At 34.9% G+C, this 15,675-nt stretch overlaps 2 pseudogenes; both read right to left on the bottom strand.

Annotated features, from left to right (window-relative positions):
• Positions 1-9,610: 9,610 nt before the first annotated feature.
• LOC149234468 (damage-control phosphatase At2g17340 pseudogene) lies at positions 9,611-11,348 on the bottom strand (annotated as a pseudogene).
• A 371-nt stretch (positions 11,349-11,719) lies between these two features.
• LOC149234467 (U-box domain-containing protein 13 pseudogene) lies at positions 11,720-14,692 on the bottom strand (annotated as a pseudogene).
• Positions 14,693-15,675: the final 983 nt, after the last annotated feature.

The raw sequence follows: 15,675 nt of genomic DNA, 5'->3' as shown, positions 1-15,675 counted from the left end.
GCACCCTGCAAAATAAAATAAATTAATAAATAAATATATAAATAAATAAAAATGAAAAATACAAAAGAAAACAAAAACTAAAACTAAAACATTGAAAAAAAAACTAAAAAAAAATAATAAAAAAAAAAACACAAAAAGGTTTGAAAAAATAATATTTCCTTTTCTATGTAAGGCTAATTCTATTAATAAAAACAAAAACTATAATTACACCGAGGCCTCGCCTCAACCTTTGTTGCTAGAGTTCGTCAAGAACGTCTAAACTGCCCCAGATTGGGAAAACCAGTTTGACATGGCAAAGACCAATCATATATCCTAGGACTGTCACCAAAGGAAACCCATACATAGGACTCGGGTCCATGTTTTGAAGCAAAACCCCGAAAATGATTCAACACAGCACCACCAAAAGCGATAACAAAACGACAGACCCACTGGTCAATCATACAAACAACAAAAACAAATATTATCAAATAATATTTAGAATACCGTCGGGTCCGCATCATCACATTGCACATATGAAGGTGTAATGGCTCCCGCCCCTTGGTTTTAGCCGATGCGATATTGCGATGCGATCCGATCGCAATCGCATATTGCTATATGTAAAGTCTCCGCCCCTTGGCTTCTGCCGATGCGATTTTGCGATGTGATTTTGCGATGCGATCTGATCGCAATCGCATATTGCTATAAGTAAAGGCTCCACCCCTTGGTTTCCGCCAATGCGATATTGCGATGCGATCTGATCGCAATCACATATTGCTATATGTAAAGGCTCCACCCCATGGTTTCCGCCGATGTGATATTGCAATGCGATCCAATCGCAATCGCATATTGCTATAAGTAAAGGCTTTGTCCCTTGGTTTCCACCGATGCGATATTGCGATGCGATCTGATCGCAATCGCATATTGCTATATGTAAAGGCCTTGCCCTTTGGTCTCCCCATTCTATGATCGTCGGCGGTCCGTTGGGTGGCCATTAATATTCTTGGAGATCACCCGCCTCCGCGTGCGCTTCTTCCTCCTCAGCCATTTCATTCTTTACCAATTCCTGATATTCCAGCATCTGTTTTTCAGTGGCTAGAGTAGAGAGTGTACCTATATGGAGATCTGTTCCACTTTCCACTCCTATATTTGCCAATAGGTCAGCTACTTTGTTTCCCTCCCGGCGTATGTGCTTGAGATTGATCACTTTGTGGGAGGAGAGCCAAATTTCGATATGTTTTAGTCGACTCTCCATTCTCCAGCTGTTGCTCACCTTACTTGAGGTTGTTCCCTGCAGCATTTTGGTGACCATATTTATGAGAATTTGCGAGTCTCCCTCTATAACAAGTGGGAATATACCGTATTTTTGGGCTATAATGAGTCCCTGCCATAATCCTTCTAACTCTGCTGAGCTGTTGGTGTCCCATCTAGTTGAGCCTAAGTAGGTTATAATAGGAGTTCCCTTATGATCTCTGAATATTCCTCCAAATCCAGCCTTTCCTGGATTTCCTTTCGAGGCTCCATCAAAGTTTAGCTGGAACATGTGACAGGGAGGAGGAATCCACTTATCTAGTGTCTTGCTTCTTGCTTGAGTTTTTCCATTGATTATCATTTCTTGGTTCCACTGCAGATTCCAATTTGTCCATATGGTTTGTTCCAACGGGAGAGAGGGAAAGTCTTCCTCAGACCATGTTTGAAGAAGTAGTGTTTCCTTGATATTTTGACATACTGTATTCCATAGAGATTCCAAGGGCATAGATTGGTCCTTGAAGATTCGTCGATTTCTCTCCTTCCATAGTGTCCACATGAGAAAACCAGGTATAAGCTTCCATAAGGAGTTTAGCAGCTTGCTCTTGAATGGGTTCCCTACCCAGTTGCGAACAGTGGAAACTATATCTCCTTGTGTCCTTCCATCCTTTTGGCATCTAAGCTGACCTTTTCCCAGAGCTTGTGCGCTAATGGACAAGAGTTCATAAGATGCTGAGTGGTTTCCTCTTCTTGCTTGCAGTTGGGACAGATGGCGGGGCCTTGGAAACTCCTCTTCCTGAGATTGTCCCAAGTAAGGATTTTATTGTGACATAAGAGCCAAAGAAAGGTCGAGACTTTCGGCCAAATCTTGGGGTCCCATATTTTATTCCAGAGAGGGTCCTTGACAATGTGTTCCTTCATGATGATGTGATAGGCCTCCCTAGTTGTGAAGGATCCTTTTTCTTCATAGCCCCATCTAAGAATATCCTTTTCCTCTAAGTATTGTATTCTTCTCTTTGCTAATTACAAGTAAATACAAATATATATTAAAACGTGAAAAAATTAAAAAAACATGACAAAAAAATACAATATAAATATATATATATATATATATATATATAGAAATGGCAAAAAAAAATCAAACACAAAAATGTAAAAAAAAAAAGAAACAAAATTAGCTTATAAAAGATATAAATTTAAATAATAGAATTAAAAAATCAAGAAAAAATAAAATAAATAAAAAATATAAGAAAATATTCGCAAAAAAACATAATTTAAGAAAAAAAATCTAAAAATATCCAAAAAAAAATAGAAAATTACAAAATAAATAAATAAATAATATTGATTGGATGATTAAAAAAAATAATAAATAAATAAATAACACAGAAAAACAATTTAAAAAACATTAAAAAATTAAAATAAATAATTAAAAAAAAACAATTAAAACTAAAAAAGAAAAAAAGAAAATCAGTGTCTTACGGGCCCTGGGTAGGCCAAGTCGATTCCTGAAATCAACCTGGCCCGCCCAGGGCTCGAGGGGCATCGATTTATTTATTTATTTTCTTTTCTTTGTTTTTAATGTTTTTTTTTTGTCGGTCAGAAGAGCAACATTACATTATCATTAGTGAAATCTAGAGTAAAAACATAGTTTGCAATGCCCCCTTGGCACCGCTCAATCTAGAGGTGAGATCAAGGGGTGTCATAGATAGCTGAAGATGTAACCATACAACCATTATCTCCAATAGGCTTCCTAGCCTTGTATAAGAAAAAGACAACAAAAAAGACAAAGAACCTGAGATAATTATGTCACGAAGGGTGTTGAAGAGGATGTCCAGGAGGTACTGCTGGGAATTCATCTCGCTCATGCATACGAAAGTCAATGTGCTCTACATGGGCCTGCAAATCACATAGGCGGCCATTGAGGCATCACTGGTTCCGATGGATGCTCTTAAGCGGCTCTAGAGTCTCATTGAGGCAGAATTTAATGTCATTAATGTAGGCTACAATTCGTTCCAACCTTCATAATGTTGCTCTCTCATGATGTCCGGGTTGGCCTGAATGCCTCTCAGTTGGTCTGCAATGATTTTCAGTGAGGTTGGAGCCTCCACTCTACCTAGTGAATGCTTGCGAGCATGAGTGACCTCACCCACCCTTTCTCCACTAACCACATCCTCCGAAGCCAAGCTCGAGTCACTAACTTGTCTCCCATCATGGCCTTGATTCCCACCTCCATAATGGGGATGCCCATGATGGCGGGGCATGGATGGCGCAACCAAACAACACTTACTAGAATCACCAAAGAATACTCACTCGCCTAAGAGGAATCACCCACCTACACATAACAGAGCAAAGAAAAATGATTCAACAATTGCCTCGCTATGACTTCACAGTTCTATCAAAGCCAGTCCTCCTAATGAGTCTGCAAATTAACACATCTCTAATGCCCCTAGATGACCTTATTCCTCCAGCAATCCACAACCATAACATGTAACAACCCAAAATAAAAAAATGCCACTGATTACATCAATTTATACGATTTATAATCAACACACAACTATTCAACTAATTAGCATAGAATTTCAAAAGCATGGGTAGAGACAACTTACCTGTAGTGATGATATTCCTTACCTTTGATTTCGAAGTTGAACGCTATTTTGAATCTCATTAACCACAACAAAGTTTTTGGGGACAACTCTAAACCAAACCATTGGCTCAATTACACATAATCTTTCTACAAGCGACAACCCCTGAGCCCTCAATCAACATACTACTGCCATAGAATCCTTTGTCTCACAACACTTTTCTCCCAAGAGAATGGATGAAGGAATGGATGAATCTCATCCTCCTCATCGTCTATTAAATAGACCAAAAAATGGAAAGAGATCTGCTTGCACTCATTCCATGTGTCAAGATGCCAACTTTTATTTCTTTATTTTAAGTATTACTTAATTTAATACTTCTCTTAATTTAACTCTTTATTATTTTATTCCTTTTGAGTTTTTGTTAACTTTACTTATTCTTACTATTTGTATGTTTAACTTTTATATATATTTATTTAAAACTCTAGTTTATTATTTACTATTATATTTATTTATTATTATTATATTCCCCTCATTATTTATTATTTATTTACTATTATTATTTTTTCGTTATTATTTACTATTATTATATTTTCTTTATTATTTACTACTATTATTATCTTTTCTTTACTGTTTACAATTTATTTACTTATATTTTTTTATTTATTTCTTATTATTATTATTATTATTATGAGAATTACATACTCCCCCTTCTTAAGGAACTCCATCCTAAAGTTAAGTTGAATTATTTAACATTTTATTTTATTTAGTTATTTTTTACTTCACATTTTCCCTTCACCCTTTGTTGAACTAGTATAACCAGCAGACATCAAAAGTTTCCACAACACTAGGAAATCCCAAGCAATTTCTATGTTTTTTCCCAACTTTCAGAACTAGGAATAAGCCTCATCGGTCTATACCATAGCCTATGGATGGCCCCAAAGCTCTCACCAAGGCTAAGACATCATCTTCCCAAGGTAGACATTCGGTCTGAGTACTCAATGACTCGTACATATTGCAAGGATGGCCCACTCACTCTACACTTACTAAGGTGCACAACCCCAAGAATCGAAGTCCTTACACCCCCACCAGACTTCGACATCCCAATCCAATATTAGGAACTTGGCCTCCTCAAGATGGCCACATAGCCCCTCAAAATATATCCATCAAGAAATATAGAAGACAAAGGAACAACTATCATATGTAGAATTGATTGAGCTTTTCCCCAACCTAGATGGTGTTACATATTCTCCCTCGCAGGTATGGGCTCCCACGAGGTCAAGAAATAAACTGGCCCTCTCAACCCATTTGTGGATTTCCTGTCAATCACTACATCTCAACATGCATCAAATGCATTAGTTATAACATCATCGTATCATAGAAAATAATCCACATGCCAAGTCTTACATATCATCATGAAAAAATAACATCATTGTTAATCACAACATTCTAAATAATAACGAACTGCGTGTTCATGCATGCCATAAAATATACATGCAATTACCACATGATTCACATCATATAATACCATCATAAGTTATAACATCAACATATTTGCATCAGACATACACATATTTAAGGGAAGTGCATGTGATCTCATCATTAAACTACAACCACATGAAAACATAATCTCATACCATAATATCATAAATATAAGAATAATTTCAATACATATCAAATATGGAGTAATATATGCTATAAACATTCTGATCATGAATAAATTTCATTTTCTTATAAAAATAATGAATACCATTTATAAAATGAGATTATTCATCATCCCTCTAGGATCTAGGCTATCTCACCAATACTGTTAGTGTCATGTTTCTATCAAGATACCAATTACTTTTCAATATTCATTTCCACTTCTATCAGCTAAGAAGTTGACCATTTACATTGTAGGTATACTCATCTAAGTACAACATTAAATTTCAAATGGACCTCCTCAAGAGTATTAAGAAAAACTTCTACTATGTGGTAGGGTGGTTTACTAATTGTCAATGACTTCTAATACTTGTTTGTGAAACTTCCACTCAATCCTTTAGAGTGCCTTTCTTTAATTTTTCGCTATTCACCCTCATCATTCCAAGTTGGTTACGGTTAGTAGGATCTCTGTATTTTCCCTAGAAAATTAGCAAGTTCCTCATTTTCCTTTCTTCCATAAGATAACTTTATTCAAATATTACCACCAACTTTAGGGATCAACTTGGAACTTTCCTTTTATTCTTAAAGCCCTTAACAATATACAACTTTTCTTTTTCCATCTCTCTTGGAATTGCACTTTTATTTTCTTAATTCAATCACCTTTAGGTTCTCCGCATATTTTATAAAGGGTTAGTGTCACCTTTACTTTCTTAAGTTGCATAGGCTAGGTAAATGAGTTAAGTGATGGTACAATATTTCACATCTAATAACCTTGCGTTAATGTCCATAATTAACCCTTTATTACCATTCTTTCCCTCTTCAAGAGGCGACATTCTCGGAGCAAGTCAAAAGAACATCTTAACAACCTCAAGTTCACCAGAGTTTGCATAACCTTAACTATTAATGGAATCACCAATACATATATTGATGCATTTCTCTCTATCTCTTAAAATAGAAGCCATGCTTTAAATAAAAATTTCAATATACAAATAAATTTATGATCTTATTATTTACAACTCAAAAATATACTTTTTGTTTTTTTAACACAAAAAATAGATATATTAAAGAAACAAATTAAATAATCTAACTTACATTTTCTCTATACGCATTTTACTATCCAAAATTTATTACACAAACTTGCATAAAATTTATTATACCTACCGGTGCAAGATATAATGTATTTAGTTTTTCATTGACTAAAATTTTTTTAAAATATATCCAGAGTTTAACATTATCAAATTAAATTTATTATTTTTAAATAAAATTTATTTCTATTTATCTCAAATATTATTGGTTGAAATGTCTCCCCTCTTATTGTGTAATGATGGCAAGAATTGTCTTTTGTGTACTCTATTATTAATTACTATGTACTATATCACTAATTACTATGTATAATAAATATAAATAACTTGAAAAATAACATTATATATTAATTACTATGTACCATAAACACAAATTGTTTGTAATTAAATTCAAAAATTCAATTTTCTCATTGGTGTAAGGTATTGAAGACACAATTTTTATGGGGTTTATTTTTTAATTTAGAAAAAATTTAAAAAATATAAATTTGAAAAAGAAATGTAAAAATAACATGTGTACAATTTGTACAACTCTCATTATATCAATCTATACTCTAATGACATGACATGTGTACTATAATATGAGCATTATATAAAAAAATTGTCACCATTCAATATTAAATAAATAATTATTAACTTGTTATCATTCTCTTTAATGTCAATATATATATATATATATATATATATAACCTTTATCTACAAAAAAATGTTTAATTATATTAAGAAATTTAATAAAAAAAGGTTAAACAAATATTCATATAACTCATTTTACAATTTTATTATTGTTTGGAGTACATACAACACATCATGACATTAAATATTTTATTAAACTAAGTGAAAGGAAACGCTAGCTATGCAGCCTTATTATATAATAAATTAAATTCACATGTAACTTGTACATTTACAAATTATACATATATTAAAATATTTGATCGTATTTTTTTATTAACATGTTAAATAGTTATAATAATATATAAATTACAAAATAAAACAATTAATTTTAGTTGCTTTCCAATTTCATTAAGTAATTTTGTTTGCCCCTTAATTTTTCTAATGCAAGAAAAATGTGATATAAAATAATGGACTCGTATAACTTTAAAAATACATTGTTAAATATAATAACACACCTATTTTAACATCAATATATAATACATACAACTGGTGTATTTTATTCATAAAATAGTTTATAAGGTTTATATTCAAATATCTTTCAATTATATTATTATAATAAGTAATTCAACTCTAAACCATTCAAATATCCTACTCACTCTTAAAAAAAAACAATGGCTAGTAAACATATTGTATGTGTATCAAGATTTTGTAGGTTAAAGCATGAGATTTTAATAATTTTATTTTGGCTATTCTTAATTGTAAGTTACCCTTGAGTTTTGTTTGGTTACATTTAATAAAAATTGTAGTATATTTATGACGCCATCTAGACCATAATCTACACATGCCGTAGGAGTCACGATGAGTTATTTATTAGCAATTGTCTCTAAAGTTACAAAGGTACACCAAAGGAATCGAAGATTTAGAAAAATCATATCGTTATAAACACAACCCACTATTAAATGCATGTGCATAAGATCTGCCAAACTATCTAATGTAAGAACCACCAAATGAACACATTGTTCCATAAAATATTGACATAACTTGCCTAGTTGTATCACGCCCAATTATTTGTCTTTTAATACCATATGGTTCTCTCCATTACAATATTATCCAGGCTTTGTCTCCAATGAGATGAGCCGTTGGCGTCGGGGTCATAGAACTCTAGTGTCTTGATCATATCAAACTCCACCGTGAGTAAGTGAATGTATGACCGCCCATTGCTAGTGAGGGAAAGCAAGCCTAGATACTATTTTGCCACAACGTCGATGGGAGATTCGTGGGGCATCATGATGAAGGATAATCCATTTTTCGTTTATTCTTATACAATATACAAATGCTAGCCCACCCGATGGATGAAATTACAAAATACACCATGGACACGCATGCAGGTATTTGGGAGCATAAAATAGAGAAGCAGAGAAATTTTCGAAAAGTTGTTTCGGCAAAATAACTAGCATAGACCACGTGGTATCCTACTTATTGTGGAGCGAATGAGTGGGTTGTTGCTTGCTATTAACAAATTTAAAATTAAGTGGATCATTTTATAAGGAAAAGAAAAAATGGTACTGGTGAGAAAAGTGAGGATGAGGGATGAGGTTCCATGTGGGAGGGTCCTTCTAGCTCGCAACATGACCATGATCCTTCAAAAGTTGGAAAGGATGGTGCAACCAACTTAGAATTAAAGCTGCACGAGCCTTCTCAAGCGTGAAAAGCTGGAACACGCTTACATATTAGAAGGAGCATGGCCTTCCAATGAATACGCATTGGACATTGTCCACATTTGATGAAATGAAAACCATAAAGCTTGGTCTCTAGGTCTTTGGCTGCATTATAGTTCACATTTGAACCATTGTTACCAAATTCGCCTAATTCGAGGCGAAACATACAAAAAATTGAAAGTTCGATTCGTACACCGAATAGTACAAGGAAATTTGATCCGTTTCACATTTGTTAGTATTCTCATTGATTTAGAAGGCTTGTCTGAACAAAATAGATAGGGTTACTTGCACATCGATGCATGAAAATAGAAGGAAATGAATTGGAAGGTTATTATTGATTTAGAATTATTTTTTCTTATAATTTATATTTTGTTTTGAATGTCTGGAAATTCCATAAAATAGTGAAGGAAATAATTTCAACACTGAAAGTGTGTAAATTTGATTAGGAATATATTCAAGTTTTGAAGTTATGAGAAAATTTGAAGAGATGAAGGTAGTGCTATATTTTTTAATTGTGTTTTAGAATTTTTATATTATATATAATTATTAGATTTTAATTGTGTTTTACAATTTTTAGATTATTTATAATTATTAAAGTATTTAAATATTAAAATGAAGAGGAAGGTGAATGGAAGGTATCACACTTACACAAAGAGAAATATATATGTTTAAATATTTTTAAGATATATATTATCAATTTATTGAAAATATTTCATCCGATCAAACTGGAATTTGAATTCAAATTTCAACTTGGTAACTATGAGCTGAACTGCACTAAGAGATTGGTCTCAATCCGAAGACCCATACCCTCCAAAACAAACCGATTAGCGTCATTTTATAAATATGCAAGCTCAAGCAATACATAAATCAGTTCTAAAATTTACAATAAGAAGGTTCTTTGCATCTACTTCTAGAATATATTCCCTCCCATTTTTCATATCTTTCACTTTTGAGACAATTTCCACCAATTAACGCTAAGTAACATCGTTAATGGATGGTAAATCATTGGAAGCTAAAACCGCCTATGTACTTCGTCGAAGAAACTCTTTTCGAAAATATAATATCCCTACTACAACATCTATGCCAGAATTATCCGCAAACATGACAGCGTTCTTCCAAGAATTCCTCATCCAGCTTGACTTGAATGTTTCCAAGTCATCAATGACCCATGGTCGAGGTAGTAATTTTTCACAACTGGCCAAAAAGGACATGCCATCCTTTTCAAACACTTCAGCAAGCTTTGCACCACCCAAATAAAAAATATTTCATGAAAATATTATGCTTATCAAGTTTTCTATATTGCATGCAAATATTCCCCTTCTCAAGTTTTCTAAACACTTCCCTCCATCTTCAGTACTATCAAAGAGTGTTACAACTTGAACTTGTTCAAATAGGATCAAATATTTTGCATTCTCTTCTTCCTTGACATTTTTAAATATTTCTCTGAAACCCACTTCCCTTAGGCACTATTCCCGTAGTATACACAAAAATACACAATCAGGTGGTCTCCTGTGGCCTTCATGTTCTTCTTCTAATTCATCCACTGTTTTGCCATACCTCTTTGAAAATTTAATTGCTCTAGCCTGGGCATCTGAAACAAGATAATCTGACTTTGCATGTTCCTGAAGGAGGTGATGGGCTTCTTGTAGATGACGATCCAAGTGATCTCAATTAGAGTGGCTATTTGAGCTCACCACAAACTTGGATTCAAACATGATGGAAAGATTGTGGAATGGTTGATCCAACCATTAGAGTTGGATGGATATGCTCACAAGTTTTCCTCACTTGATGAGATGCTCATTGTTGACCCAACACACACGATGATGAATACAATCTCATTGCTAACCACAAAAGGTAGGCACTGTTGAATGAAGGACAGATGTGATGGAAGAGTTGGAGTAACCACAAAGTGGGTATCGCAGATTGTCAAACTAACTAAAAATCTCCAACATAAATACGATGATGAGACCATTGAATGGCTCTTTAGAATAAATGAGCTATCTACAATATTGCCACATCATGCCATTTAATGACCGCAACACATATTTCCACTTCCACCATCAATGATACGAGCTTCAATGACGCTTATGTCAATCCCGATAACGACAACTTGATTCCCTCTTATGATGATCTCCAGAATTTTGCAGGAAATTAGGAACAAGGAAATTTTATAGAGGTCGCTCTCAATGCAAATACAACTTCACTACAACATGGATTTGAACCTCTTTCACTTCCCTACAATCTCAATTTTCCACCTTCCGTAGCCCAGGGCACTGCAACTGAATTGCAATTCACTTAATACCCTTAGCAACAAATGGTGACAATCCCAAATTTTATTAATTTCCAGTCATAATTGTCTAATTCCAAAGGAATAATGAGAGTGAATGATGGATTGATTAGGAAGGGGAGCATAAGGACATTTGAACCACCATAGGAATTATACAGGGTTTGTATTTTGATTTAATGGGCGTTGTCAGTAAAGTAAATGACGCCATTTCAAGTGGCCTCTCCATTAAATGATTGATCAAACCCAACAGTGATCGAGGAGTCTAAATGAAAGAGAGCAAGCATCTATCTTTTTAACCAAGAAAAATCCTGCTTTTCCAAAGGGATGTCGTGCTTCAACAATTTTATCCACACCAAATAGCCTTCACATATAACAAAATAATATTACTCTCCGCACACCCCTACATCCTCATCTCATAAGCACTTGGAGTATTTCACCTTATGGCTATGACACAAGTTTCAATTTTCTAATAAATATACAATAAAACCATAAGGAGATGATATTTCACCACCATACCAAAAATGAATACACAAATGAGCCAACCAATGCTTGATTGCTTGTATGTTCCAAATATTGTAATCAACTACTTGGAACTTGCTCTCATATCTTAATGTTCTCTAATATTGAAGCAACCTTATGCTTAGCTCTTGCTTTGCCATTCTAGACCAAATCTGGCAAGGGTTCATAAGCTCCAAGTTCTCAGGTTGCAACAAGATGTTGTGGATCACTTGTACATAATGCAAGCAAAACAACAACTGAAATTTTTCCTATTTTGAGGTGAACCAACTCTAATTAATTCTACCAATATTGGGATTACATCAGCATTGCTAATAGCTATTTTCCCCTCTTGATGACTTGAAAGAATTGCCAGTATAGCAAGCGCTTCATAAACCATCCCTGCACTAGGATTTATGAGGAAATGCATCAATGGGGTTACAACACCAACTCGCAGCCCTTTACTTGTTACCTTGATAGATTGATAAATTGAAGAGTTTTTTGGCAACATCTCTTTCCTCTCTGGCTCCCCTCACAAAGCAAGGCAACCAAAGTGCACAAGATGCACCAATGGTTATCTAGTTCTCATCTATAATTGATAAACTAAACAGAGTTGTAGCAATATTTTCTCTTGCTTCAATGCTACCAACCTTGAGAACCTCAATAATACGAGGAATTGCCCCAGCCATAACTATTGCACCCTTGTTGTTTTCATAGATGGAAATGTTAATAAGAGTTGTCCTAGCATGCTCTTGTGTTCTAGCATCTGGTGTGGAGAACAGATTAACTAAAAAAGGAATGGCCCCTGTTATAGACATGTTTGGGCACATCAACCCCAAACTTATATATCCATAAACTAGGGCTCATCAACCCCTAAAAGAATTTCTTCATACCCTAAAGGAACATAGTCATCTGAATACATCATTCCCCAAAAGTTCCATCTGAGAAACCATCCAGAAATGGCCTAAATTAAACCATACTGACTGCTCCACTGGAAAAGTGCGATGCATACTAAGTGGTACACTGCCAGGGTGCGATGCATACTGATTATGCCTTCTATAGGGTGCGATGGGAAAGGATGGACAAATGTCCGAGATAGTTTGCTAGGTGGTTGCTCATGGAATCTTCTAGAAACTTCTTCTATGCCACTTGCCCCTCTGAATTTGCCCAAGGATGAATAAGGGATGTAAGAAATCTCCAAATGGAACCAATTGTAACAAGTGGAATGACACTAATCAAACCCCATGGATGACTCACACCCTTGCACACATCTATAAATGGATCTCCAATTCAAGAGATCTGAAGGCTGGAATATTGTGAATTGCAAGGAAGTGTTGGTAGTTTGTAATTGAGGAAAGGGCATTTTATTGTTGGTGTGATCTTGCTATTTCATGAGGTGAAGAGGGATTGAAGCTCGAAGGATGATGCTGGATCAAAAAACTGGGTTGTAATTCTCCCTTCTATTAATAAAGTTCTTCAAGTTTTCTTCCATATGATTGTGCAATTGTCAATGTTATCATTTGTGAATGCTATCATTTGTTCATTATATATTTGATTCTGTAATGTTTATGTCGTAATAGATCACGATGCTATGACGGTTCTTTGTTGTTGTACTTGTGAAGGTACTCTCCAAGCGTGTTAAGTACGGGGAGGAGTTGCAGGATCTGTCAAAGGGGAGAGAGAGCAAGCAACGGATTAAGCGAAAGTTCTAGGTCAGTTCCATTATCTTTCTCTTATCTATTACACATAGAAGAAATCATTGGATTGCTTTAAGCTATTATTTCTAGGGTAGTTTCCAAACCTAGAGGACTAGTCATTTGACAAGACACTAGTTTTCCTAGAAAGAGTCCCAACCTCTGCACTACAAATAATATTATCTGCATTTATTTTGGCTAGAAGATGTAGCTCACCAACTGTTGCTCTTTGGTCCTCAGGATTCCCACCCGACAACTTTTGCAGAAGAACATCCACAGTTTCTCGGTCACCAAAGTTATGAAGCATAAATCCACATGTCTTTCCATATCTTCTACATCCATATCCCTTTGGTAGTTCAACTACATTAGTTTCACATCACTGTGCAATCAAACTTTGCAATACAAAGTTAGTTGTCAAAACTACATGCGGCAACATCTGTTGTGGTTTTGTACAAGTTCTATGTTTGGAATCTATCCATTTCTATATGCAAGAATATTCATATGTCTATCTTGACTCGTGTAGCCACAATAACAAGATCTTTCATTAGCTCTAGGGAAATCTGACAGTGAAATTCATCAGGCATAATAGGAGAGTTGGATTTCTCTGTAAGACCACCACAAGTATTCAATCCTTTCTCACTATCAAGTGCATCCATCTCATGATTCTCTATCAAAAGTAAGTCCTTCAACCTCCTCATAATACCTGACATTTTCTATAACCTCTCACCAATCCACATTTGATAACAATATCATGTAGCGCCAGTGATTCTTTCTTAAGATCGACAATGGTCTTGAGTTGTAACTTTTCTACTAATCTTCTTAATATCGGTTGGTCAACATATTTGTCACTCTTATGAGATAAGACAATACTTAGATCTTTCTCGAGTTCCAAATCAGGTGTTCCATCTCTTCCTTTAGATCTTTTGAACTGGGCATGTACAAGTTCAACCTGTTCTCGAACTTCATTTGACAATCCAAGTTCTTCATAAGCCAACTCACTTAAAGCCTGCTCCAACTAATTATTTACACTGTGAAATTTTCCTACAACTTGCTTTCTTTCTAGAGTCGTCAATAACTTGCTGCCCTCGTGGCCAAATTTGAGGATCTCCACAACATTTTTAAGAGTCAAGCGCAGAGATTTCAAGGCCTGCAGGGTATTATCCTTAAGTAGGGGATCCTTGAGTTCCTTGATTTATTCAAGCATGACTACTAATAATTTGAGCCTTCTCACCAAATTAGCGCCTTCTTTCTTCAGATACTTCCTGCATTCCTGAACACCTACAATATCATTCACAAATTCCATGTACAATTCCATCACCACTATAACATTCCTGCCAACTCCTCCTACTTCCACTAAATACATCTCCAAATATGGCACCCCCACCCCTATAATTTATGTTGCCATCCCTAGTCGATGATCTATTGGAATCCCAATTCAAACCTCAGTGTCTGAGAAAACAAAAACATCAAAGAAACATTCACTTCCTTCTTCACGCGACCTGGTTTCCCAGACCTGCGACTTCTTCAGCTTTCACTGGACCTTAACCCACAGTTAGTATGAGGTTCCTGGGCTCTAATGTCGTTGGGTATTGTTGTCACTGTTAGCAGACTCAAACCCACGTTAGCCCACTTGCATTTGCCAAGCATCTATATATATATGCCCTCCACACCTGTTTTCCTCTATCTGGCATGGAGGGTACGACACCGCCCTAAACATGGAAGATGACAAAGATTAGTTCTTCACCATGCCGCATATACAAATATTTGAAAAAGGATGTAAACATGTTATATTTTCACTGGCTAGAACGACGAAAATAAAGTGATGGGATTTGTGGGAATGAATAGTGTTTGTTGGTAAAACCTCACAAAGAGAATACCTTCGGTGTAATTATGCTTTATGTTGTTCGAATGCTCCTTTGGGGTTCTCGCTTGTGGTGGTCTCGACCTCTTGATTTGGGCAAAGTGTGGTAACATGATGGATACAAGGCCGTACTTGTCAAGGAAAATGTGTAGGTTAACGATAAGGCAGAGAATTTGTGGGTAGAAAATGTTAAAATCAAACACATTGCAATACACATTAATCATACAAACCTTTTCAAATTCTAAATTCATATCCTATTTATTTTTCTTAATTTAAAAACCCATTTTATTTAATCCAGAGACACTTTTAACAATGTAATTTATTATTGGTATTTTTACAATATCTCACTTCCCAATTAAATTGAAAACAAAAACCTTTTAATAAACATAATATCAAATATTTTGGTAAACACTTGTTGGCTCATACTTTATCCAGTTTCAAACAACACACAACACTAACAACAAATATCCCTTCTTTAACATGGA

This window comes from Pinus tabuliformis, chromosome 8, assembly GCF_031772625.1.
Source record: "Pinus tabuliformis cultivar Carrire ecotype Pingquan chromosome 8, CPIR1, whole genome shotgun sequence".
In the NCBI taxonomy this organism is placed as follows: Eukaryota; Viridiplantae; Streptophyta; class Pinopsida; order Pinales; family Pinaceae; genus Pinus; species Pinus tabuliformis.
This window is presented reverse-complemented; position numbering and strand designations above follow the sequence as displayed.